Source organism: Microcaecilia unicolor, chromosome 6 (genome assembly GCF_901765095.1).
Source record: "Microcaecilia unicolor chromosome 6, aMicUni1.1, whole genome shotgun sequence".
NCBI lineage: Eukaryota > Metazoa > Chordata > Amphibia > Gymnophiona > Siphonopidae > Microcaecilia > Microcaecilia unicolor.
Genome location: NC_044036.1, coordinates 75,673,422 through 75,700,244, shown reverse-complemented (window position 1 = coordinate 75,700,244; position 26,823 = coordinate 75,673,422). Strand labels below are relative to the sequence as shown.

General features: G+C 48.1%; 1 protein-coding gene across 1 annotated transcript in view; it reads right to left on the bottom strand.

Annotated features, from left to right (window-relative positions):
* The window catches only part of TLCD4 (TLC domain containing 4), a 120,603-nt gene extending 113,219 nt beyond the window's left edge, over positions 1 to 7,384 (bottom strand). The window contains exon 1 of the mRNA XM_030206389.1: positions 7,330 to 7,384. The gene's annotated coding sequence lies outside the window, so the exon portion shown is untranslated. The remainder of the gene's footprint in view (positions 1 to 7,329) is intronic.
* Between the last annotated feature and the right edge of the window lie 19,439 nt (positions 7,385 to 26,823).

Here is a 26,823-nt window from a genome sequence, read left to right as displayed (position 1 = left end):
TGAACCAGTCCCTGGACCAGAAGCTCGGGCGAGACCAGGAGTCAAAATAGAGGCACCACCAGAAGGCATACCAAATCTATGTACCACAGGGGTCTAAACCGATCTGGGGCAATGAGAACTATCCGTCCTCGATGGCCTGCAATCTTTTAGTCAGCCGATCACAGACCACGGAGGAAAAACATAAAGACGGCCCTCCTCCGGCCAGAGTTGCAGCAGAGCATCCAGCCCTGTCGAGCCAGTCCCCTGTTGATGACTGAAAAACCTTGGCACCTTTGCATTTTGAAAAAAAATTTGGGGATCCGGTAACCTTCCTTGACAATATTCACTGATCTGAAATGGACCGTGAAGGTCTTTTTCTGCCGTCATCTACTATGTTACTATGATTTTGGTCCACTCCTCGTAAAAGAGGGTCAATCGACCCCCCCCCCCCCCCCCCCCGATCTTGTCCTCTAAGGATAGACCAGCGCCCCATCATTGAGAAGAACGGGTACCAGACCCTTGCCACGCCGCAGTCCCCACAGGTCGCTTGTCACTGCAAAAGGAAGTGTGCTGCTGAAACTGAGGTCACTGAAAGGCCCCCCAAAGAGCGATCTGGACGATAATGGCGAGTGTCTCGGAGGCACGTTCTGGAAGACCCCTCCCCCCCCGCGATGACAACTTGGGCTTGTCCTCGGGCAGCAACTGAGAATTTGAGTCTCCCAAATCCTTCACTTATCTTCTCCAATTCCTCTCCAAACAGAAATTTACCCTGGAAGGGCAGTCGAGTCAAACGCTGCTTGGCCACCAAATCAGCCGCCCAATGTCAGAGCTATAAAAGATGCCAAGCAGAGACCACCAAAGCCATTTGCTTGAGTTTTAATCTGCTGACTGCAGAGTGGTCATTTAGAGTAAAAGGTGTACAGCTGTCTCACCACAGACAACCTATCTTAACTGCCAGCCTTGTTTCCCCACAAAGATTTGGACCTTGACTTTGAGTTTCCTGGGGAAGAAGAGGGTCATCACACCCGCTAACACTTCTTTCCCCAGGTGGAGGACCACATGCCAAGTGAGTAAGGGTCCAACAGAGTCTGTCCTTCATGGGGGTTCCAGCCCACTCAGACCCAGGACCCAAAAGCATCCAGGAAAAGGGGTGTTACAAATAGCAAAAAGAATACTCACAAGAAATCATATGCAAATGATATTCAGTGCGCTAACAAGCCAGAAATAAAGGGGGATCCCTGCCTGGTACATGCGCACAAATGTTTAGCGGTAAGCGTGGCTCTTATGCACATGCCCAGACAAATCCGGAAGTGCAAGTACAGATTGGCACTGTTCTCATGCACTTTTAAATATGAGCCTTTCAAAAACTTGCACTAAATTTTTGAAAGGATCAAATTCAAGCTCAGAAAAACACGTACCAATGTGTGCTTTCACTTTCAGCTTTGCTTGGACTCGTACACGTTTGTTTCTCAGTGCTTAAACGTACACAGGCTTCTTTCCACCTATAAAAGAAAACAAAACACACAGTTCATTGTAGAAAATTTACACAAAATTTTCTTCTAAAAACTTTCTACAGTGCCCCTAACCTGGCAGTAAATTTTTGGCATTAGAGTCGTCATTTCCTTCTGTGCACTGCAGCACTTTCATTTGTCCATTGGGAAGGAATACTTACTGGCCTAATTAACATCATTTAAATACATTTCAATACAATTTGCAAACATCTTTAGTGCACATGTTAACATTCATGTTTGAGCCCTCTGAGCATTCGGCGCACAATAAAGGGAGTGCAATCAGGTGTTAACTGCTTTTTAATGCTGGCATTAGTTTTGAGCATCAACCCCATAGTTAGCAAAATTGTTGCTCATATGTGTAAGTAGTGCTGCTTTCATGTGCAAAGCTCCAAATTAGGCTGTTCTTTTCTAAAATGTATTTAATTTTTTAATGTATTTATTAACCACCTTTATGAAGAGATTCACCCAAGGTGGTGTACAGCAGGTACAGTTTAATATAAAAAAAATTACAAATTTGTTAACAGCATAACAATAGTAAAATGACCAAATATAAGCATAAATACAGTCAATGAGGTAAACTTGGAAATGGCAAATTGAAACCTAGTAATAGGACTAACATTAAACTATCAGAAATATACACATTTAACAGCACTGCAGAACAACCATATAATAAAATTTGATAATTGTCAGTACAATTCAAATAATGCCATAATACACAGCATGGAAGAACATTCAAATAACAGATATAATATGATGTCACCATGCTAGCAATGGAACAGTTTATATGCATACATTAGAACATTCAAATAATATAGATATGATATGATACTAATGCTGTTCCTACAAAACAATGAGACATCTTACTATGTAGCCAGGGGCCAAGCAAGTATAGATATATAGACAGAAACAAGATGGGTAATACGAAGTCAATTGTGATAAATAGATGGGTAGCTAAACTCAAGGCAAGTTCTACATACACTTCAAAAAGATATGAGGAACAGGTCTAAGTTACAGGGTATACAGCAAGCTAGTCTAGGTGTGGAGTGAGTATATGGCTAAACTCAAGGCAAGTTCTATGTACAGTTAAACAAGATAAGAGAAACAGGTCTAAGTTATAGGGTATACAGCAAGCTAGTTCAGTTGCAGAGTGAGTGTATGGTTGGTCACCACATGTATTAAAGGCTTACAAAAAGAGCCAAGCAAAATGTTTTTTTCTCCTGATGTGCATCCTGACAAATATATGTCCTTCTTTAGCAATACTATCCAGCTAATTTTCGAAAGAAAAAGACGCCCATATTTCAACCCAAATCAGGAGATGGGCGTCTTTCTCCCGTGGGCGTCCAAATCGGTATAATGGAAAGCCAATTTTGGGTGTCTTCGACTGCAATTTGTCGCGGAAACAGCCAAAGTTGACGGGTGGCATGTCAGAGGCGTGGTGAAGGCAGGACTGGGGCGTGTTTATCGGCCGAGGAGAGATGGACGTCCTCGGCCGATAATCAAAAAAAGAAAGGCGTTTTAGCGTGAATTTGGGTCACTTTTTTTGGACCCTTTTTTTCACGAACAAGTCCCAAAAAAGTGCCCTAAATGACCAGATGACCACCGGAGGGAATCGGGGATGACCACCCCTGACTCCCCTAGTGGTCACTAACCCCCTCCCACCCAAAAAAAACTTTAACAACTTTTTTTTCCAGCCTGTATGCTAGCCTCAAATGTCATACCTAGCTCCATCACAGCAGTATGCAGGTCCCTGGAGCAGTTGTTAGTGGGTGCAGTGGACTTCACCCAGGTGGACCCAGGCCCACCCCCCCCCCCCCCCACACACACACTTGTGGTGGTAAATGGGAGCACTCCAAACTGCCCCCAAAACCCACTGTACCCACATCTAGGTGCCCCCCTTCAGCCATAAGGGCTATGGTAATGGTGTAGAGTTGTGGGCAGTGGGTTTTGGGGGGGATTTGGGGGGCTCAGCACCCAAAGGAAGGGAGCTATGGACTTCAGAGGTAGTTAACAGTTTATTTTAAATTGTTACAAGTGCCCCCTAGGGTGCCTGGTTGGTGTCCTGGCATGCGAGGGGGACCACTGCACTACAAATCCTGGCCCCTCCCACGAACCAATGCCTTGGATTTGGTCGTTTTTGAGCTGGACGCCTTCGGTTTCCATTATCGCTGAAAAACCGCGCCCCGCTCAAATCCGCACAAATCCGATGCATTTGCTGGGCACAAACCATATCATTGGAAAAAGGATGGACGCCCATTTTTTCCGAAAATACAGTTTGTCCCGCCCCTTCAAGTACCCGTTCTCGGAGATAGACACCATGGAGATGGGCGTTCGCATTCGATTATGCCCCTCCACACGTATTATAGAAAAAGCTGCCAGGTTTGCTGAACCTTTTCCAAAATTCTAGGGTTTTTTTTAAACACATGGACATATAATATCCATTCTGCTACTTAAACATCCTATACAATTATTTTTTAAGTCTCATAGAATATAAGGAGGTTGATGGAAAGCGATATGCTATTAATTTCATGTCAAGATTGTTCTAGTCAATGGAACGCGCTTTGTTTTTATAAATAATTTAAGCCCCTTAAGCCCCCTTCAGCACATTACAGATATTGTCTGCTAGTCACACTAAAACCATAGAGATTATAATATAAGCCCCAATAAAAACACAATAGATTTTACAGCACCCACATCCTCTATGCAGATGTACCCAAACACCTGATCCTATGAATTCACTCTTGTGTCCTGAGGTGCTAAATCCTGCCTGTTGATCAACTATGAATGTTTTGCTCATCTCTAGCCCTAAAACAGGTTTTGCTTGACTCCACAGAGATGGCACAAATGCACATCATCCATTAGAACACAAAACACACACAATCACAGTGGGGAAATTCAGTAAAAATCACCAAAGTTAGGCGCCAGAATGATGCGCAATAAGCATAAATTCTATAAAGGTAGTTCTGCGCAGCACTGTCTTTACAGATTAGTAGCTTTGAATATAGATTCTATATATGGTGCTTGAAAAATCTGAATGGAAAAAATATATGCCTAGCCGCGTTCTCTAAATTACACCTACATTTTATAGATCAGGCATAAATTTCTGCACTGTATATAAGTATTGCCATACTGGGACAGACCAAAGGTCCATCAAACCCAGCACCCTGTTTCCATAAGTAGCCAATCCAGCTCACAAGTACCTGTCACAATCTCAAAACAGTACAATACATTTTATGCTGCTTATTCTAGAAATAAGCAGTGAATTTTACCCAAGTCCATTTTAATAATGGTCTATAGACATTTCCATTAGGAAGCCAGCCAAACCTTTTTTAAACCCCACTAAGCTAACTGCTTTTACTACATTCTCTGGCAATGAATTCCAGAGTTTAATTACACGCTGAGTGAAGAAATATGTTCTCCGATTCATTTTAACTTTACTACTTTCTAGCTTCATTGTGTGCTCCTTAGGCCTAGTATTTTTGGAAAGTGTAAACAAGCAATTCACGTCTACCCGTTCCACTCCACTCATTACTTTATAGACCTCTATCATATCTCCCCTCAGCCATCTTTTCTCCAAGCTGAAGAGCCCTAGCCACTTTAGCCTTTCCTCAAAGGGAAGTCATCCCATCCCCCTTATCATTTTTGTCACCCTTCTCTTTACCTTTTCTAATTCCACTATATCTTTTTTGAGATGCAGTGACCAGAATTGAACACAATATTCGAGGTGCGGTTGCACCATGGGGCAATACAATACATTTTTGTTTTCTATTCCTTTCCTAATAATATCTAACATTCTATTTGCTTTCTTAGCGGCTGCCGCACACTAAGCAGAAAGTTTCAACTTATTATAAATAATGACACCTAGATCCCTTTCCCGGTCGGTGACTCCTAATGTGGAACCTTGGATTACATAACCATAATTCGAGTTCCTCTTTCCCATATACATCACTTTGCACTTCATCTACCATTTAGATGCCCAGTTTCCCAGTCTCGTAAGGTCTTGTACTTTTTCACAATCCTCTTGTGATTTAATAACTTTGAATAACTTTGTGTTGTCAGCAAATTTAATTACCTCACTAGTTACTCCCATCTCTAGATCATTTATAAATATGTTAAAAAGCAGCAGTCCCAGCACAGACCCCTGGGGAACACCACTATCTACCCTTCTCCATTGAGCATACTGAACATTTAATCCCATGCCGAGTGTTTCTCTACAGGACCAAATTTGGTTGCAGCCATTTAGGACATGCTTTACTTGGCGTACATCCCGATGCGTAAATTAGGCACAGAACGGGTGTATTCTATAATAATACACAGAGATTTTAGAAATGCCCACGCCCCACAAATGGCCACACCTCCTTTTCAACTATGTAACTTAGAATTTACATACACCACATTACAGAATGCACTTAGTGAGTTATGTGCATAAATCTAAATTAATGCCAATTAGTGATAATGGCTTGTTAACATCCAACTGAAAGCACTGATTAGCTAGTTAACCAATTAAGTTACATGCATTGTTATAAAATACGCTTCGATTTCTGCACAGAAATTAAGGCACAATTTATAGAATCCCGGGGGTTAGTGTGCAGTTTTGCACCTCACTTTGGGCACAAGCACTTGCGCCAACCTTTAATTCTCACACCCAACTACCGTCAGTTAGATGCAGAAATTCAAATATTCTATAACCACATGCCTGAATCATGACCTGCCCATGCCCCTCCCTGGGCCATGTCACCTCTGGAGTTGTGCGAGATAACTCAGGCACACAGGTTATACAATAGGGGTATAGGGCAGATCCACAAGTAATTACTAATCACTGCCAATTAACACAACACTAATAATGGATTATTGCCTATTTATCCCTTGGCCTGGACTGGCCGCTGTCGTGGACAGGATGCTGGGCTCGATGGACCATTGGTCTTTTCCCAGTGTGGCATTACTTATGTACAATCTGTGATCTGCACCCAAAATTGCACATCCAACTTCAGGTGACCTATACAGAACCCAGCAGAGTATTTCTGAATCTCATTTACCAAGACAACTGGTACAACTTAATTTGTAGCATTATTACAATATATTTATACAACAGTAAGAAGCACAAACATTACACTCCCATTTCATCCTTAACAGCTGTCCTCCTCTCTCCCATAGAGGCTGCTCTGCTACTTTAGTGCACAATAGCATTACTCTCAGTGGCATCACTAAATGTTATTACATCTTGCAACTGAAAGAAAAACAAAAAGTTAAGGCCTCATTTTCTAAAGCCTTTTTTCTATTATGTGTCTAGAATGGTAATGGCAGGAAAGAATTAGTTCTAATGATAGAGGCAAAAGAGGAAGCTAAAGCTGGTAAAAAAAAAAAAAAGAACAACACAGTTACAATACGAAAAGGAGTAAAGGAGGCGACTGAATACATAAATGGACAGCGAAAAAGAATGCAAATAGGGAACAACATAAAGATCATCTGAAACATAAATCCCAAAATATAAAGTTATTTTTTTCGGTTTTTAACCCGAATTTTCAATAGTATGATTTGTATTGACTCTGCTCATTCCTATTAAGCTAGAAGAGGGATCTGCCCACTGGGTTCTGACTTGACTACCTCTAAGGATATGAATGTAAACACGGTCATCATTCAGAAACAGCAGTCCATGTAAATGTATTTTTCACAGCTGTTCCAACACCAGTACATTCATTTCCAAAATCATCCCTGCCAAACACTGACAGCCTCACTGCGCAAAGCAGATTGGCAATAGAGAACCTAAGCAGCTGCAGTGCCCTCGGTATCCTACGAAGGATCACTTCCCTCACAGCCCAGCGCACCCCTTCTCTGCGCTTACCTCTAGCAACGGTTGCATCTACTGCGTCCCTGGCGAGAAGGAAGGAGTCGTAAAGTCTAACAAGTGAAGTTTGGTTGGCGGCTGCTGCTGCTTAGTTTTATGCCAGCAGCCAGGTGGGAGGGACAGAGAGCAGCGGCCGTAGGTGACTGGCTGCTGGATTCCTGCAGCACTGGCGCGCGCGGCAGCTCAAAAAGGGAGAGAAATATTAACACCCCCAACCCGACCAATCCATAACGGCACGTGGTGGGAGCCTAATGAAAAACAGAAGGGGGAGGTCGGACGCGCAAGTGTTCGGGTTCCCACGGGGTCTCTCGTGCCTGTACCTGTAGAGGCTACAAAGCCCTGGGCGCCCTTCTTCTCCCAACCCAGCGGTTCCACAAAGCAGGCCAAAGTTTTCCATCCGTGCCTCCGTTGCGACTCTCTGCCGTCCCACGCACGCGTTCCCTCATCCCTCCTTACGGCACTGCAGCGCATCAAGGGCCAGAGTGAGCGTCAGTAGTAGTACCGGCAAAGAGAGAAGCGGCGTCTTAGCGCTCTACTACGAACCGCCGGTGCCCAGTAGCTGCTGGTTTCATTTCAGGGGCGGGAAAGAATAGTAGGTTCGGGCTATCCCGCGATCTCGGGAGGAGACGCGACATTGGGCTGCTACTCTCGGAAGCCACCTCAGGAATTCCTGCTGGGGTTGGGGGGAGGGAGAGTACGGGTAGGTAGGAAAGGCCCGGTCTACGATTCTTCTAAAGGAAGTAAACGATGTGGTTGAAATGTCTTCTTCCACTGCCACCAAAATATACTTTAAAAATTACATGGGTCACTACAGCTGAAGCTTTGAGGTTGTGGTGAAGGTGCAATGGTTATACACCCTTGTAAATAGAGGGCACGTGTTGTTGTTGTTGTTGTTGTTTTTTTGTTACATTTGTACCCCACGCTTTCCCAGTCATGGCAGGCTCAATGCGGCAGGCGATGGAGGGTTAAGTGACTTGCCCAGAGTCACAAGGAGCTGCCTGTGCCGGAAATCGAACTCAGTTCCCCAGGACCAAAGTCCACCACCCTAACCACTGAAATCTGCACCCAAAATAGGAACGAAATGTTTCTTTAAGATTATGGCAATAGCCATATCAGGTTCTTTTTTGGGATATGTATCCTAGGCGCAAACTTTTCAAAATGTTTAGGGGTGCTAAATGCAATACAGTAATTATTTCTTCCTGGACACAGTGAATTTGCTCATTATTAGGGGTGCTTAACATCCACTGCACTCAAAGAGCAGGTACTTGGATTTGTAAACTGGCTGTTACCCAAACAGCATCCCTAGACCACATTATAATTACATAATTCAGAAGCATTCATGCAAGCCATTTCTGAGGTGAATGGTTTGAATCAACCACCCAGCCCAGATCGTGTAGGTCACCTAACCAATCCGGTTTCACAACATATCTACCATGAATATGCATGAAATGTCACTGTAAATCTCCAGTTTCTTTTGGATGTACATTTCCGACAGTCCAACTCAAAAGTTATGAAATATTTTTTTTTGGGGGGGGGGGGGGGAGGTAGTGAACAAGGAGGCAGGTTAAATAGAGTGCTTCATAAAATTTGGGTACCAAAAAACCCCAAGGAGAATGTGTCCAAAGTCACACAGAGCTTCACCACTGAACTTATGTCCCAGGAATTCAGAAGACTCAAAGGTCTGTATTGTAGTGAAATTAATTTCCAGTTCTGTACAGCCACAACTGGTCTAGTTCTTAAGATATCCACAATGAATATTTATGAGATATAGATTAATGTAATCTAAGACCCAGGTGAATTTGCAATGAAACCCGAGTTAGTTCCAACTCTTGAAGTACTGCTGTGAATACTCTTGCTTCAAACCACTAAATCTTACCTTGTCTCAAAAACATAGAAGCCAACATTTCAAAATGATTGGGGTTTGTTTGTAAATGCTACAAAAATTATTCCTTCCTTAACACAGTGAAGGAGCTTGCTCAGTGTTGGGGGTGCTTAGTACCCATTGCACTCACAGGGCTGGCTCCTAACAACTGCATGATCAAATATGATAGAGATTTAAGACTGGTTCATCATAATCAAATGTGACAGTGAACTAAGACTAATTCTGCATCACCTTATAAATTTACAATTAGGGTGGAAGGGTAGGGAAAATCCTCTATGTGCTTCGCCAGAGAAGCAAAGTAGGCCAGTCCTCCTCCTATATGGTTCAGTCATGTCAAAATCTCCCAGCACATATCCCTCCCTCCCATGGGAAATATTCAGATCTTCAGAAGGAGGCTGAACCCAGAGGTCAAGAGAAGGCATGGTTAGAGAGGAGAATAAAGAGTTGGCCCCCATCATGCTAAATTTGCTAACTGTGCACCATGCCATGTGGCTCTTCATAGTAGGCAATTAGGACTCTCCCTCCACCTCCCCCATAACAAATTATACAACACGCATATTGGCAATAAAACAGGCTGTACCTTTTAATACTGACTTACCCAATCCTGCTCTACTGAGCAACTGTCACATCTGTGGCCGTGACCCCTCTCAGACTCACCTTATTTCCTGTGGTCAGCTTCTGAGCTGGCTTCTGTCTGTTCTTTGTGAGTTAGTTCTGTCTCTATGTGCTGGCTGTATTAGATTGTCTGTGTGCTGTCATCCTTTCCAGATTTCAGTCCAGTCCGGATCTTCCAGGCTGCCCGACCCTTAGTTGCCTGGTGATTGTTGCACCTGAGTCTCAGCTGCCTGCTGGGCTTATTAGCCATTTGAATCCTCTCAGCCTTTGCATGGCGTCTAAGGCCCTGGGATGTTGGTGCTTGTTGCACTTCTGCTAGTCCAGTTATTTGTTTGAGATTCTTGCCTTGATTCTTGCCTGTTTCTAGTTAGTCTGTGTTTGGTTTGGTTTAGTTTAGGTTTTACTTGTTTTCCTAGCCTTGTTTCTTGTTTGTATCGCAGTGTTTAGTTTCTGTTTGTGTGCTGGCTTTGTGGCTGCTTGCAGCTTTTAGTTCTGTGTCTTGTCAGTGTTTTGTTCCCTGTTTCAGTGGCTGCTTGCAGCTTCCAGTTTCTGTCCCCTAGCTTGTCCTGTCCCTGCCTTGTGTTGTATTGTCTAGCCCAGTTTCCTGCCTTGCTGCCCTTGTTCCTTCCTTTCCCCTCTGACACTCAGTCCCTGTGCTGTCTTGCTGTTATCCAGTCCTGCCCTGTCCTGCAAAGTCTTGTTGGCCACCTGAAGCTGGGAGCTCAACTCCTGGTGGAAAGTGGCCAGGTACAGGTGAAGCCTAACTGTTGTCAGAGTTCTGCCTTGCCCCTGGTGTGGGGTGGTTTTGCCTGCCACTGCCGCTCCTCGGCGGTGGCCCAAGGGCTCACAAACCAGGTTCCAGCTTTGAGAACGTGACAGCAACAAGAGTATTGGTTGGGTTGCCTCCCACTCCAAGCTATATGCAACCCCAGGACCTCCCACCAGAAACCCAAGCAGAGGGTACCACATCATTGCCTACATCAGGCACCAATGCTCAAAAGTAAACGGCACTAGAGGCCATTAATGCCATACTAGTGCCACATTTACCTGCGCAGAATGTTCAGAGGCCCGGAACACAGAAACAAACAAGCATGCAGACGAACAATCCAAGTAGCATGCTAATGTAGTAAAGGACATGTTGTGTTGTATTACATTACATCCAATACTTGTATGCCACAATAACTATGAATGGATCAATGCGGTTTACATTAAAAGAAGTAGGAACATGATCCTAGAAATTATAACATATTAAAACTTAAACAATGAATATAAAACATCTGCTAAACAATAGTATCCAAGTTGGTCATAATCATAAACAAAAAGAATAAATATCATGAAAGTACAAACCACGTTTTCAAATCTTTTCGAAAAATAGCATACTTGGACTGATGACTAATATAACTTGGTAACTTGTTCCACTACTTGACTGCTTGATAAGTAAAAGACACTTCTAACTCAGTTTTATATTTAACCCCTAGAGGTGACGGAAATTGTAAATTCAAATAGTGCCACGAGCTAGATACATAATTCTTACCTAATAACAAAACCAATGAAGCTTTGTAAATAGAGGTTTAGCACTCTCAAATCTAGAAATCAAGTCTTAGAAATTAAACAGGCTGCCATATTCTGCAGTAATTGAATCTGCCTGCAAATAGCTACAGAACAACCCACATAATATTACAATAATCCAAATTACCTAGTGTAAGTGTCTGTACTATCAGGCAGAAGGCATCTACTTTGAAATATACTTTTATACGTCTCAGCTTCCACATTAATCTAAACACCTTGATGGCTAACACATGAATATGGGGTTCAAAAGAGAGTGTGCTATTTAAAATTACCCCCAGGAAGGGGGTCACGTGATGCTCTGAAAGGAGGCAGACGTGGTTTCGTGAGCTCCGAGGCCCTGACCCCTGAAATCTGAAATTAAAACGATTATATTAAAAGGCAAAAGCCCTTAAACACTGGAACATAGCAAAGAACCTTTATGGAAAAGTTTCTGAGCACTCCAGCGAGAGCGATGACCAGCAGAAGCACGAAAAAAGAAAAAGATAAACCCAAGGTAGCGGGTGGTGCGGAGGAAGGCCCGACGCAGAGCGGGAACGCCGCGTTCACAGAGGAGCAGCTAAAACAGCTCAGAGACGTGATGGAGGAGGTGATGGCGCAAAAGCTAGACCAATTATGTGTACGCACCGCGAACATAGAGACGCTCCTCACGGACACTGTGCAGAGAATGGGGGAGCTTGAAAAGCGAGTCTCAGACGTCGAAGACGCGTCGGGCCCCACCGCGCGCCAAGTAACAGACCTTACAGCAAACGTGGAGCGGCTGAAGGTTCAACTCGATGACCTAGAGAACAGATCGCGAAGGGGAAATTTGCGGCTGGTGGGCCTCCCAGAAGCGGTCCCAGACCAAGCGCTAGCGTCTGTGTTGGAAAAGTGGCTAGCAGAAGAATTCGCGCTATCTGACCACGCGGGCAAGATTTGTCTGGAACGAGCCCACCGGGTGGGAAGATATCAAGAGGGAAAGAAAAACCCGAGAACTGTTATAGTCAAAGTGCACAACTACGTGCACAAAGTAGAAATCTTGCAAGGCTATAGACAAAAACGCCAGGATCTTAAATACAATGGACACCAAGTCCGAATTTACCAGGATTATTCGGCAGCACTGCAGGAGCAGAGGAAAAAATTTACTCCATGGTGTCAGCGTCTCCATGAAATGCAAGTGCCGTTCATGCTAATATACCCTGCGGTACTTAAAATCAAGAGTGAAGGCAAATGGAAGTTTTGCAGCACAGTCTCTGCAGCACAACACCACGTGGAGGACTTGGAAGACAAGAAAAACAGGCCTGACAGAGGAGAGAAAGAGAAATAATTTACCTAATGTAATGTATCATATGTTTATTGCTATGTTGGAGTGTTAGTTACAATATAGTAAAGAACCCACGTAGGATTCAGGGGTGGATGCTTACGATTGTTTATGGAGGGACGGCCATGATTACGCTAGAGTTGGGGCCCGGAGGCACGGAAACCCCGATAACCCATCCAGAGAGAGAGATGGGTTGGGACACAGAGCTGGGAGGGACAATAAAGGGAAGGATAAAGAGTGGGGGAGGGGAGGGACGACAGAGGGGAGCAGGGGGGGAAGGTAGGGGTCAGAAGCAGAAGAGGGAGGGCTTGGGAAGGGGTAGTTGGGGGGGCAGCAGAACCAATTTTGTGTGCAATTGGGGCATCGAAAGGTGGGGCACTGGTAGCAACGAACATATGACAACGACAGGGCGGGGGCATGAGAGGAAAAGTACGGACAGAGACTTTAAGAACTTAACGGGAAGATCCCCTGGGAGGGAGGCTGGGCTCTCCTGGGAACGCAGAGAGGATACTATGACGGTAACACCAGACAAGAGCTTTGAGCACGCCACGGGGGAGTGAGGTTCGTGTGATCTCCTGGAACGTTTGTGGGATCACGTCCCCAATAAAAAGAACAAAGCTCTTGGGGGCTTTGAAGCGTCATGGGGCCCAGATAGCCTGCGTTCAAGAGACGAGACTCTCCCAAGAGGAGCATGAAAAGTTAAAAAAACAGTGGGTGGGGGAGGTCTACTGTTCCCCAGCGGCAGGCAGAAAAGGAGGGGTAGCAATTTTAATACATAAGGCTCTGGCCTGTCAAGTAACGCCCTTATTCAAGGATAATGAGGGAAGATATGTTGGAGTAAAAATACACCTGCAGGGCAGAGATAGACTTTTGGTGGCTGTTTATGCACCAACTGGGATGAACAAACAGTTTTACTCACAGTTATTAAGCAAATGTCAACAGTACCCGGATCTGCCCAAAATAATAGCAGGAGACATGAACCAGGTATTTGACTGGGGGCTGGATCGTACGGGACCAAAGAGAAGAGGGGAGCTTGATGGGCCCACACTACTAGAATCCTTTTGTCAATCTGCAGGTTTAGTTGATCCATGGCGATTGCTGAACATGGATGAGAACGATTACACTCATACATCAAGAGTCCACCGTACACAATCCAGACTAGATTATATACTACTTTCCCAAGAATTGTTCCCGCAGGTCCAGGCAGCGAGGATAGGGCCCGAGGAGCTGTCAGATCATGCTATGGTCTGGATAGACCTGGAGGCACAGCCATTTTATCAAACAGCGAGACACTGGCGCTTCCCAGCCTATCTATATTCCTCCCCGGAATTTCAGGAATATCTTCTAAAAAAATGGGAAGAATATAGCACCTTTAATGCCCAGCATGCGGAAGACCCAGTTCTTTTTTGGGCAGCTGCTAAAGCTGTGCTAAGAGGAGACATAATAGCCTATGTGAGCCAGAGAAATCGTCAGATCACAAGGGGGATCCTAGTCCGAGAACGCCAGTTTAGACAGGCAAAGAGGCAGTACATTAAAGACCCAGTAGCAGACAATTATGATACATTGAGGGCAGCGCGGGTTGCATTAAATGAACTCTTGCATGAGAGAACGACCCGTTCCCTTATTTACAGAAAGTATAAACTTTACAAGCATGGAGACAAAGTGGGAGGGCAGCTAGCACGCATGGTGAAAGGAGCGCGTAGGTCCCACTATATACCGGTCCTGAGGAATAGTGCAGGACAGAGAGTGTCCAGAGCGGAGGAGGTGGCGGAGACCCTCTGGAGGCATTTCTCAGGGTTATACCAAGGAGAGCCTGAGGAGCGAAAAGGAATAAGGGACTACTTAGCTCGGTCGGGTATGCCGCAGCTCTCGGCTGAAGCAGTGGAGGGGCTAAATGAGCCATTAACGGCTAAAGAAGTTCAGAGAGCCATCAAGGCTCTAAAGTTACATTCTGCGCCGGGGCCTGACGGCTTTTCGGGCGAGTTTTACAAAATGTTAGGCCCCCAACTACTGGGACCATTATGGGAATACTATACAGAAATCATAGAGCACGAGGAGTTTCCTCCTCAGGTAAATATGGCGTTAGTTAGTCTTCTGCCAAAAAGTGGGAGGGATTTATTGGACCCTGGCTCATATCGGCCTATTTCACTAATAAATGTGGATGTGAAGATTCTATCACGAGTCCTGGCAGACCGACTGGCCCCTTTGCTGCCCCAGGTAATTCAGGAGAATCAGATAGGCTTTGTGAGAGGTCGCCAGTCAGTCCTAAATGTGCGCAAATTACTAGCAGCAGTCATACACAAGACAGTGGGAGGCACATCGGGGTTGATAGTCAGCCTAGATGCGGAACGTGCTTTCGATAGAGTGTTTTGGCCCTTTATGTTTGAAGTGTTACAATGGGTGGGGATCATGGGATGGCACTTGCAAGCTATAAGAGCACTTTATACATCCCCAAAAGCTATGCTGATAGTGAATGGGATTAGAACGAAAGAGATGGAGATTAGATGTGGGACACGACAGGAATGCCCCCTGTCTCCTCTGCTATTTGTGCTCTCCTTAGAGCCTCTTTTATGTGAGATTCGGGCGGCGGAGCGGATACGGGGCATACAAACGCAGGGGGCAGCTCCCAAAATACTTGCATATGCTGATGATCTTTTACTCATTCTAGACCCGGCCCACTCGACACTCCATTGCCTGTTAGAAGTTCTGAAAGGGTACGGGGCGATGTCAGGCTTTAAGCTAAACCCACTAAAGTCACAGGGTCTGCCCCTGGGAGAAGAGGTGAAAGTTGGCTGGGGAGAACGGTTCCCTTTGGGATGGGCGATTGAGAAAATAAAATATCTGGGGGTTATGGTCCCGACTGATCTAGCTAAGCTATATAGAATGAATGTGTTCCCACTGCTGGCAGAAACCCGTCGATTGCTACAACTCTGGGGCGCCTATCCCATTTCGCTTACTGGCCGTATAGCACTTTTTAACATGATGATAGCGCCTAAGTGGCTCTACCTATTCCAAATGTTGCCGCTATATTTGCGCCGCAGAGAAGAGCGGATATTACATCGTATGGTGCAAGGCTTTTTGTGGAGGGATCGGCGCCCTAGATTGCCGATGGCAGTAATACAAAAGCCAAAGTCTCATGGGGGAATGGGATTGCTGAATATTAGGTACTTGGTAGTTTCCTGTGTTTTGAGGCATGTTCGGGACTGGCTGGCGGGGACCCAGGACTTCACACCGACTGCAATAGAAACATCGTTGGCCCCTGAGGAGCATCTGGGATGGCTGATACACACAACAAGCAGAAAACCACAGCTGGAGATCCGGAAAAATCCGTTTATTAGTTCTGCAAGAGCGGCCTGGAGGTGGCTGTGCAGGCGCCACAACTTTTCGCCCGCAGCAACACCATTTTTGCCGTTGAGAAACAACCCAGACTTCCCAGCGGGCACATCTTCAAAGACTCTTCTTACCTGGCAGAAGCGCGGGATCCACTATATTTACCAGCTGCTGAATGAGGAGGGGAAGATTAAAGACTTTACAGAACTGCAGCAGGAGTTTAAATTACCAGCTCAGGACTTTTATGCTTACTACCAGGTGCGGCATTATGCAGCATCCCTCGGCTGGGAGAACCTATGCGAGGATGCACAGGATGTTTTAAGCTCGGCTCTTACCTTGGGCTCCCAAAATGCAGTACCATTAAGATTTTTCCATCGGAATTTGTTGGACACAACAGAAGATCTGGACTATGCGGGCTATGCGGCGAAGTGGGCAGCGGACTTAGCGGAGGATGTCTCGGAGAATTTGTTCACAGACTTTCTCAGAAGCATCTTGAGACAGACCACCTTTTCCCGAGACTGGGAGCTGCAGTATAGGTTTGCGCTAAGACTATATATTGCGCCTAATAGAGCATTCAAGGCGCGCTTTGGATCCACAGGGGCGTGTCCAAAGTGTGGCAGGAACCCAGCTACTTTGGGCCATATGTTCTGAACTTGCCCATTAATGGCAAACTTCTTGTCGCGGCTCTGATGTCACTCTGGTGTTGGTGAGCTCTCGAGTTTTCCCGAGCTCCACTAGGCCCAGGAAATAGCCGAGCACCCCGAATCTTCACCCGCGGCGACCGCCGTTCACCGAGGGTTGAGCCCCCAGCTGCGGGCGGCCAGCAGGACTGCTGGAACCACGGGGTGACGGATGACCTGGCTGGCTGTGGATACCGAGTCCTTGGTGAGCGTACCTAGCCGGGCGGCTAGCTGAGCAGTAACAAACACAGTCTTGGAAAATAGCTAGCAGGGCGCCTCGCTGCCACGAGGAACAAACACAGTCTTGGAAGGAACTAGCAGGATGGCTAGCTGTCACGGGGAACAAACACAGGCTTGGAAGGAGCTAGCAGGACGGCTAGCTGTCACGAGGAACAAACACAGGCTTGGATGGAGCTAGCAGGACGGCTAGCTGTTACGAGGAACAAACACAGGCTTGGAAGGAGCTAGCAGGACGGCTAGCTGTCACGAGGAACAAAACACAGTCTTGGATGGAGCTAGCAGGACGGCTAGCTGTCACGAGGAACCAACACAGGCTTGGATGGAGCTAGCAGGACGGCTAGCTGTTACGAGGAACAGACACAGGCTTGGAAGGAGCTAGCGGACGGCTAGCTGTCATGAGGAACAAACACAGGCCTGGATGGAGCTAGCAGGACGGCTAGCTGTTACGAGGAACAAACACAGGCTTGGATGGAGCTAGCAGGACGGCTAGCTGTTACGAGGAACAAACACAGGCTTGGATGGAGCTAGCAGGACGGCTAGCTATTACGAGGAACAAACACAGGCTTGGATGGAGCTAGCAGGACGGCTAGCTGTTACGAGGAACAGGCACAGGCTTGGAAGGAGCTAGCAGGACGGCTAGCTGTCACGAGGAACAAAACACAGTCTTGGATGGAGCTAGCAGGACGGCTAGCTGTCACGAGAAACAAACACAGGCTAGGAAGGAGCTAGCAGGACGGCTAGCGGTCACGAGGAACAAAACACAGGCTTGGAAGAAGCTAGCAGGACGGCTAGCTGAAACAAGGAACCAGCACAATCTGAAAGGGACTAGCAGGATGGCTTCAAACAACAAAACGGAAGCACTCGATCCCTTCGGTGCTTCCGTTTAAATCCCCCGCTCGTCCTGGCCGAAGAACAGCTGGGACCAATCCTCTCTGTCCCAGCCGGCAGTGGGGCCCGGATTGGTTCTCCCGTCTGAGGGGCAGAGTTCCTTCGTGGATGCGCCAATCCGGCGCAAGTGGGCGGAGCCTCCTCGCTGGTCCTGCTGCAGCGAGGAGGACGCCGGCGCCGCCATCTTGGCCGGCGGATCTCCTTCTCCGAGGCCGGCGTTAGTTCTTCAGGATCGCCGGCCTCGGACCAACTTGTGGTCGCGGCCCTCCCGGCGGCAGTCTTCCCTCGTCGCCCCGCACCCCACGGAAGCCCCAACCTCCTGCCCCGGCCCGCGGACCGGCAGGTAAGGGCCCGGAATGGGACAGTATCCTCCCCGGAAGACCCCTTCTTCCGGGGCCCGGGTTTGCACGGATATCGGGCGTGGAAGGCTTTGATCAGTTCTGGAGCATGAACATTAGCCACGGGTTCCCAGGAATTATCTTCGGGACCATAAGACTTCCATGCTAACAAATAATACAGTCTTCCTCGCCGCCACTTTGAGTCGAGAATCTCTCCTACCTCGTACTCCGGGTCCGGGACCACTTGGAGATCCTCGGTTCGGGCTGGATGTGGGTGCCACCCGGACTCCCGGAACCTCTTCAATAGCGAGATGTGAAAGGCGTTATGTACTCGTAGAGTGGCGGGTAACCGCAATCGATACGTTACCGGCCCAATTCGTTCTTGAATTGCATATGGCCCCACATACCGAGGTCTCAGTCTTTGGGAAGGTCCTCGGAGTCTCAGATGTTTCGTGCTTAACCATACTTTCTGTCCTGGTTGGAGCACGGGGGCGGGCCGCCGATGGCGGTCAGCAAAGATCTTGTTCTTGATCGCGGCCTGCTGTAATTGTTCCCTAGCCACCCGCCAGACCTCTTGTAGGTCGGCTATGACTTGATCCCCCGCCGGGTTCATGGCGGTAGCCGGAAACGGTCCTGGAAGCCGGGGATGTCGTCCATATACCAGGAAGAACGGGGACTGCCCTGAGGATGAGTGGTCGCTTTGGTTATAGGCGAATTCGGCCCAGGGAAGTAGAGAAACCCAGTTATCCTGTCGTTGGTTGACAAAGGCTCGTAAGAATCCTTTCAGGGTTTGGTTAATCCTCTCAACCATGCAGTTGGTCTGAGGATGGTACGCGGATGAAAAATGATTCTCTACCCCCAAGGCCGTGCACAAAGTTCTCCAGAAGTGAGATGTAAATTGGGGCCCTCGGTCACTGATGATCCGAGTGGGCAGTCCATGTAATCGAAAAATGTGGTGAATGAACGCTTGAGCTAGAGAGGCGGCCGACGGGAGGTTCATGAATGGGACAAAGTGAGCCATTTTAGAAAACCGATCTATTACCACCCAGATCACGGTATGACCCTGGGACCGAGGTAAGTCCGTGATAAAGTCCATGGATATCTCCGACCAGGGACTGGTCGGTACGGGCAGTGGTTGTAGGTCCCCCACGGGGGGTCCTCCTATTGGCTTGGTTCGGGCACATACCGGACACGAGGTAACAAACTGGAGGATATCTCGTCTCATCTGTGGCCATCGATACTGTCTCGTGATGAACCGGAGTGTCTTATGATACCCGAAGTGGCCTGCCCATCTAGACGAGTGCCCCCATTGCAGAACCCTTTTCCGATCGGCGGCCGCCACGAATTTCTGGATCGAGGCAACCTCTCCTGTGGCCGCACAGACACAAGCGGGGTCTAACATCGGATGAGTCTCCGTAGTTTCTTCTGGTGTCTCGAAGGCCCGGGAGAGCGCATCTGCCGGGGTATTCTGGGAGGCCGCTCGGAATACCAATTGGAAATGAAATCTGGCAAAGAATAATGACCACCGGGCCTGTCGGGGATTCAGCCGCTGGGCCTCTTGGAGGTATAGAAGGTTTTTATGATCTGTGATGACCGTGAACCGGTGTTCCGCTCCTTCCAGTAGATGTCTCCATTCTTGCAATGCTAGTTTCAGCGCCAAGAGTTCTCTATCCCCTACCGTATAATTCCGCTCGGCAGGAGAGAATTTCCGTGAAAAAAAGGAGCACGGTTGACGCCGGCCTTCGGGGTTGATTTGAGAAATGACCGCCCCGGCCCCTAGGGCGGACGCGTCCACTTCTACAATGAAAGGTTTCTCAGGGTCGGGGGTCAATAGGATAGACGCGGACTCAAAGGCCTCTTTTACCTGATGAAAGGCTGTTTGCGCCTCTGGCGGCCAATCCCTCACCCTCGCGTTCTTATGGGTGAGCGCCGTCAACGGGGTGGTCAACCTGGAGTACTGGGGAATAAATTGGCGATAGTAATTGGCGAAACCCAGGAATCGTTGTAAGGCCCTCAGGCCCTTCGGTTGAGGCCACTCTCGAATGGCTTGGAGCTTGTCTGGCTCCATCTGTAGCCCTCCTGGAAGCAGGATATGCCCCAAAAAGGGTAAGGATCGCTGATGGAAAGCGCACTTACTCAACTTAGCAAAAAGATGGGCTTGACGTAGGCGGGACAGCACCGCCCGTACATGGCCCGGATGCTCCCGGGGATCCTTAGAGTAAACTAGGATGTCATCCAGATATACAATCACCGTGGAATTTAGCAATTCTTCTAGTACACAATTGATAAGGCGTTGAAACACCGCAGGGGCATTGCAGAGACCGAATGGCATTACCCGATATTCAAAATGTCCCTCGTGGGTGTTGAAGGCCGTTTTCCATTCGTCCCCTGCCCGGATTCGTACTAGATTGTAGGCTCCCCGCAAATCCAACTTCGTGAAGATCTGAGCTCCTTGCAGTTTGTCCAAGAGCTCAGGAATAAGCGGGAGCGGGAATCGATCCTTCACGGTGATGGCGTTTAGACCCCGATAGTCGATGCACGGTCTTAGGGTCCCATCCTTCTTGGTCACGAAGAAAAACCCTGCCCCGGCTGGGGATGTAGACGGCTGAATGAACCCTTTCCGTAGATTCTCCTGGATATAATCTCGCATTGCCTTGAACTCTCCTCGGGACAGTCTGTACAATCGGCCCCGAGGGGGAACCGTATCTGTCTTCAGATTAATAGCACAGTCAAAAGAGCGATGCGGCGGTAGTACTTCTGCCTCCTTGGGGCTGAACACATCTGCAAAGTCTCTATAAATCATAGGCAGGGCGCCCAGTTTACCCAGTTCCTCCCCGGACCCCGTAAGTAAGGCCGGACAGCTGCCCGCCCGATCCTTACAACAGTTCTCTTGACAGGAATTGCCCCAGGTCTGAATCTTTCCCCCGGTCCAGTCGATGACCGGGTTGTGGTATCGTAGCCATGGTAATCCCAGAACCACAGGGTGAATGGTCCGGGATAACACTAAGAATTCGGCTTCCTCCCGATGGTCCTCCCCGATTTGCAGCCCCAATAGGGGAGTAATCTCGGTGACCGGCTGGGGAAGGGTAGTTCCCTGGATGGAGGTTATCCGCAGCATAGGCCTCCGGGGAAGCGTGGGCCATCCCATTTGCTGCAGTAGTTCGAGCCCAATAAAATTGCCCCCGGAGCCCGAGTCCACCAGGGCTCGGGTCTGAACCGTGGCCTCCTGCCACCGTAAGGTCACCGGCAGGGTGATCAAGGTCTCTTGTAGGGGAGCGGAGTGCCCCAGGAACCCTCCCCTCAGGGTGCCTTGGGGAGCGCGTTTCCCGCCCGGAGGGAACAAGTCCGGAGGAAATGCCCAGCCTGCCCACAATAGAAGCACAGTCCATTAGACCGTCGTTGCTGTCTTTCGGCGGGAGTCAACCGTTGTCGGCCCATCACCATGGGCTCCTCCCCGGGCTCCGTCGTGTCCCGGTTCCCCTGGCGAGAGGACGGCCCCTTGCTCGTCCGAGAGGACCCTCGTACCCACTTCTGCCGCTCCACCCAGGCTCTGGCTCGCTCCCGGAATCGGGTGTCCACCCGGATACAGAGTGAAATGAGGGCATCCAATTGCCCGGGAATCTCCCGTCCCGCTAATTCATCCTTGATTCGTTCTTGCAATCCCTCCATAAAAATGGCCATCAAGGACTCCGGATTCCACCGCAGCTCCGTGGCTAAGGTACGAAACCGGATGGCATAGTCGGCCACCGTACCCTCTCCCTGATGAATCCGGAGCAGCTCCGATGCCACGGAGGAGGGTCTTCCCGGCAGGTCAAACACCATCCGGAACCGGCGCTGAAATTCACTATAATCCTCCAAAATGGGATCATGTTGCTCGTCCAGGGGGGCTACCCAGTCCCGGGCCTTTCCTTCACAAAGGCCCATAATGTAGCCCACCTTGCTTTGGTCCGAAGCAAAGGCCTCCGGTTGCATCCGGAAGGCCAGATTACACTGGTGGAGGAACCCTCAACAACCTCCCGGGTTCCCGTCGTATCGTGCTGGTTCAGGGAACCGAGGTCCCACGCGGAACCCTCCCATACGGGGAGGCGGCCTGGTTCTGCACCTGAAGCGTGGATAGTTGAGAACATACATTCTGGAGCGCCCCAGACAGGGCATTAAGCTGTTCCTGCTGCTGCTGAAGAACCTTGGCCAGGTCCCGTAGATCAGGTTGCGTCGGCGAGCTCATGGCTTCCGTTTTCTGTCGCGGCTCTGATGTCACTCTGGTGTTGGTGAGCTGTCGAGTTTTCCCGAGCTCCACTAGGCCCAGGAAATAGCCGAGCACCCCGAATCTTCACCCGCGGCGACCGCCGTTCACCGAGGGTTGAGCCCCCAGCTGCGGGCGGCCAGCAGGACTGCTGGAACCACGGGGTGACGGATGACCTGGCTGGCTGTGGATACCGAGTCCTTGGTGAGCGTACCTAGCCGGGCGGCTAGCTGAGCAGTAACAAACACAGTCTTGGAAAATAGCTAGCAGGGCGCCTCGCTGCCACGAGGAACAAACACAGTCTTGGAAGGAACTAGCAGGACGGCTAGCTGTCACGGGGAACAAACACAGGCTTGGAAGGAGCTAGCAGGACGGCTAGCTGTCACGAGGAACAAACACAGGCTTGGATGGAGCTAGCAGGACGGCTAGCTGTTACGAGGAACAAACACAGGCTTGGAAGGAGCTAGCAGGACGGCTAGCTGTCACGAGGAACAAAACACAGTCTTGGATGGAGCTAGCAGGACGGCTAGCTGTCACGAGGAACCAACACAGGCTTGGATGGAGCTAGCAGGACGGCTAGCTGTTACGAGGAACAGACACAGGCTTGGAAGGAGCTAGCGGACGGCTAGCTGTCATGAGGAACAAACACAGGCCTGGATGGAGCTAGCAGGACGGCTAGCTGTTACGAGGAACAAACACAGGCTTGGATGGAGCTAGCAGGACGGCTAGCTGTTACGAGGAACAAACACAGGCTTGGATGGAGCTAGCAGGACGGCTAGCTGTTACGAGGAACAAACACAGGCTTGGATGGAGCTAGCAGGACGGCTAGCTGTTACGAGGAACAGGCACAGGCTTGGAAGGAGCTAGCAGGACGGCTAGCTGTCACGAGGAACAAAACACAGTCTTGGATGGAGCTAGCAGGACGGCTAGCTGTCACGAGAAACAAACACAGGCTAGGAAGGAGCTAGCAGGACGGCTAGCGGTCACGAGGAACAAAACACAGGCTTGGAAGAAGCTAGCAGGACGGCTAGCTGAAACAAGGAACCAGCACAATCTGAAAGGGACTAGCAGGATGGCTTCAAACAACAAAACGGAAGCACTCGATCCCTTCGGTGCTTCCGTTTAAATCCCCCGCTCGTCCTGGCCGAAGAACAGCTGGGACCAATCCTCTCTGTCCCAGCCGGCAGTGGGGCCCGGATTGGTTCTCCCGTCTGAGGGGCAGAGTTCCTTCGTGGATGCGCCAATCCGGCGCAAGTGGGCGGAGCCTCCTCGCTGGTCCTGCTGCAGCGAGGAGGACGCCGACGCCGGCGCCGCCATCTTGGCCGGCGGATCTCCTTCTCCGAGGCCGGCGTTAGTTCTTCAGGATCGCCGGCCTCGGAGCAACTTGTGGTCGCGGCCCTCCCGGCGGCAGTCTTCCCTCGTCGCCCCGCACCCCACGGAAGCCCCAACCTCCTGCCCCGGCCCGCGGACCGGCAGGTAAGGGCCCGGAACGGGACACTTCTGGACAGAGATACTAGCGGCTATCCAGAAATATTGGAACTACTCAGTGCCCATGCAGCCTCTGCTTTTATTTGAGGACTTTAAACTAAGGAATCTTCACGTATCGGGTTTGAAAGACTTCCTGAGGAGGTCTGTGCTACAGGGAAAGAGAGTGTTGCTACTGAACTGGAGGGAGTCGACCGCTCCAGCTGTGGCGCATTGGAGGGTGCAAATGATTGAGAGACTAAAATTGGAGAGACGGGGAATCAAGAATTTTGAGTCACCAGAGGGCAAACGTTTGCGGTTGGTGTGGAGTCGTTTCTGGGACACACTACAGCCCGCAGCCAGGAGCAGTCTCCTTAACAGTTAAGGTCTCTGTGAAACAGTGTTGAATGTGCCACACCTTTCTGATGCACTGTTTGAATGTTTTTGGGGGGGGGGGGGAATAGGGAGGGAAGGGAAGGGGAAGGGGAGTTTGAAACGTGTTTTTCCACATAATATGTTTATTGAAGTAGGAATGCAGGCCTGATAAGTTGTCAATTTTACCTGCGACTTATAATTGCAATTGTCACTTTTGTTTTGAATAAAAAAGATTTAAACATAAAATTACCCCCAGGATTTTCGACTGTGATTCTAATTTATAAGTAATCCTATCAATTACAACAGTGTTGGTTAAATTCAAATTACAAGAGTGATGGATAAGCAAAAACTTAGTCTTCTCAGTATTCATTTTCAGTCTAACAGACCTCACCCAGGACTTAGCTATTGTAAATGAAATATCACCATCAAAAGAGGTAATTTTGTATTCCTCCCCAATGCTCAGAAAAGAGTGCCCAAAACAAAAACTGCCATACCACTGCAAAAAATAATGCCAGGTCGGAGCAAGATGTTGGAAGAGAGGCACTCATGATTCTCATGCTTCTTTCTGCAAAATCTGCCGATTTTGATTACTTTTGGAAGCAGAAGGAAGACCATGCATTTAAGTGCTGGTCATGAGAAGCACACAGCGTCTGTTTTCTGCGTCTAAATTTAAAGCGTCCATGCTAACAAAATTAAAAATGGCCAAAGTGAAAAGTCACATTGGCATCTGTTTCCTGCGTCTAAATATAAGCGTCTAAGCTAAAAAAATAATAGTAATAATTAAAAACGCTTAAATTTCGGCAGCAGAAAACACACCAATGTGTGCTTCATGTTCAGGTTTTACCAGGTGCATGCGCATATTAGCCGAATTTACCGCAGAACTCTTCTGCGCATGAGCCAAGCACAATCCTCCCACCGAACTCCCTAATACTGAATGCTATGAATGCATCAATATTTGCATCTCATTAGCTTTGAGCATTAGGGCATTGTTCTTCTGCACTGTTCCACCAGTATTTTTACAGCACTATTCAGAACAGCGCCAGAGTTTTGAGCATCGGGGCCTCAGTGCTTCTCAACTTTCTCCTAGAGGCACACCAAGTCTGTCAGATTTTCAGGATTATCATAATGAAACTCCATGAGGTAGATTTACATAGAAAGGATCTTTATTATGTGCAAATTTATCTCATGCATATTAATTATAGTAATCCTGAAAACCTGTCTGTGTGCCTGCAGGAGAGGTTTGAGAAGCAGTGATCTACATATCCTTTTCCACAATGGATGTTGTAGCACCAGCTGTATTTGTGTTTTGCATGTTCATGTTAGTCATAGCTCTAGTGTCTGGCTGGGAAAACACTGAAGTAGAGGTCTTATATTCTGCTGTAAAACTGCAGGGTTTTTCTGTGACTCACTGCTAGGGGACTTTGAAAGCAATGCAGTGTGCACCATCTTTAACAGAATTGCTATCACTTTAGCAATGTTGGGGCAAGAGAACTTTTTGGTTGGAAGAACCAAATAACCCAACCTCTAACCCTGCCTCCAAGCTCTCTAGTTGCTGATGTTGTGTTGGACAAAATATTAGTGGGGCCATTGTCCCTGTGGCCCACCACATTCTGCTGCCTATGTTACTGCCAGCTAGAAATTTCTCAGAAATGTCGAGATTCTGTATAGCAATGGAAGCTTCTAACAAGTATTGAGTCAATAATGACTGCCCCATTCCAGCCTCAGGAAGTGAAAAATTGAATTGTTGGCATTTGTGCCTACAACAGTTCAAATGCTGCCTCTTGTGCAATTTTCCAGTTCTAAGCCCAGACACTGTCCATTTCACAGTTCGTAGTCACTAAGCAACAAATAACAAAAGTAGGTCTGCTCGGGCAATCTGTGAGGGATGTGAAGCCACGTACAGAGAATTTCCAATTAGGCTCAAAATCCTAATTATGACTCACTGAGGACCAGTATTCAAATGGAGTTATTTGTTCACCAGTGACCAGTAAACATATAACTCCACTATTCATGGATGTGTGGCTGATATACAGATAGTATGAAGCTAAAATTCCACCTACCTGGCTTGATACTATGCTTACAGTCAATGGTCAGGGGGAGTCTGATAAGGAAGGCAAAGAGAGACTTTGGAAAAAAAAAAGATTGCATTACAGGCAGTAAAAACTTTTCCAGGTATATTAGAAAAAGCCGGCAAAAGAATCAGTTGGACCGCTAGATGCCAGAGGGGTAAAAGGGGCATTTAGAGAAGACAAGGCCATAGCAAAAAGATTAAATTAATTCTTTGCTTCGATCTTCACCAAGGAAGATGTGGGAGAGATACCAATGCCAGAAATGGTATTCAATGCTGGCCAGAGTCATAGCCAGGTTTTGACGTCATGGGGAGCAGACTTTTATAAAATAGGCACCGGTTGGTGTCAGCTAGACAGCAATGCCTATGTTGTCGCTCAGGTGCAGTGGTTGGCATTGGCGGGCAATGATTAATACAGGCTGTCTCTGTTGCATCCTGCCTACAAGGAAACAGGAAGTTACATCAGGAGGAAGGATACAAAAGAGGTCCCCAGACTGGCCAG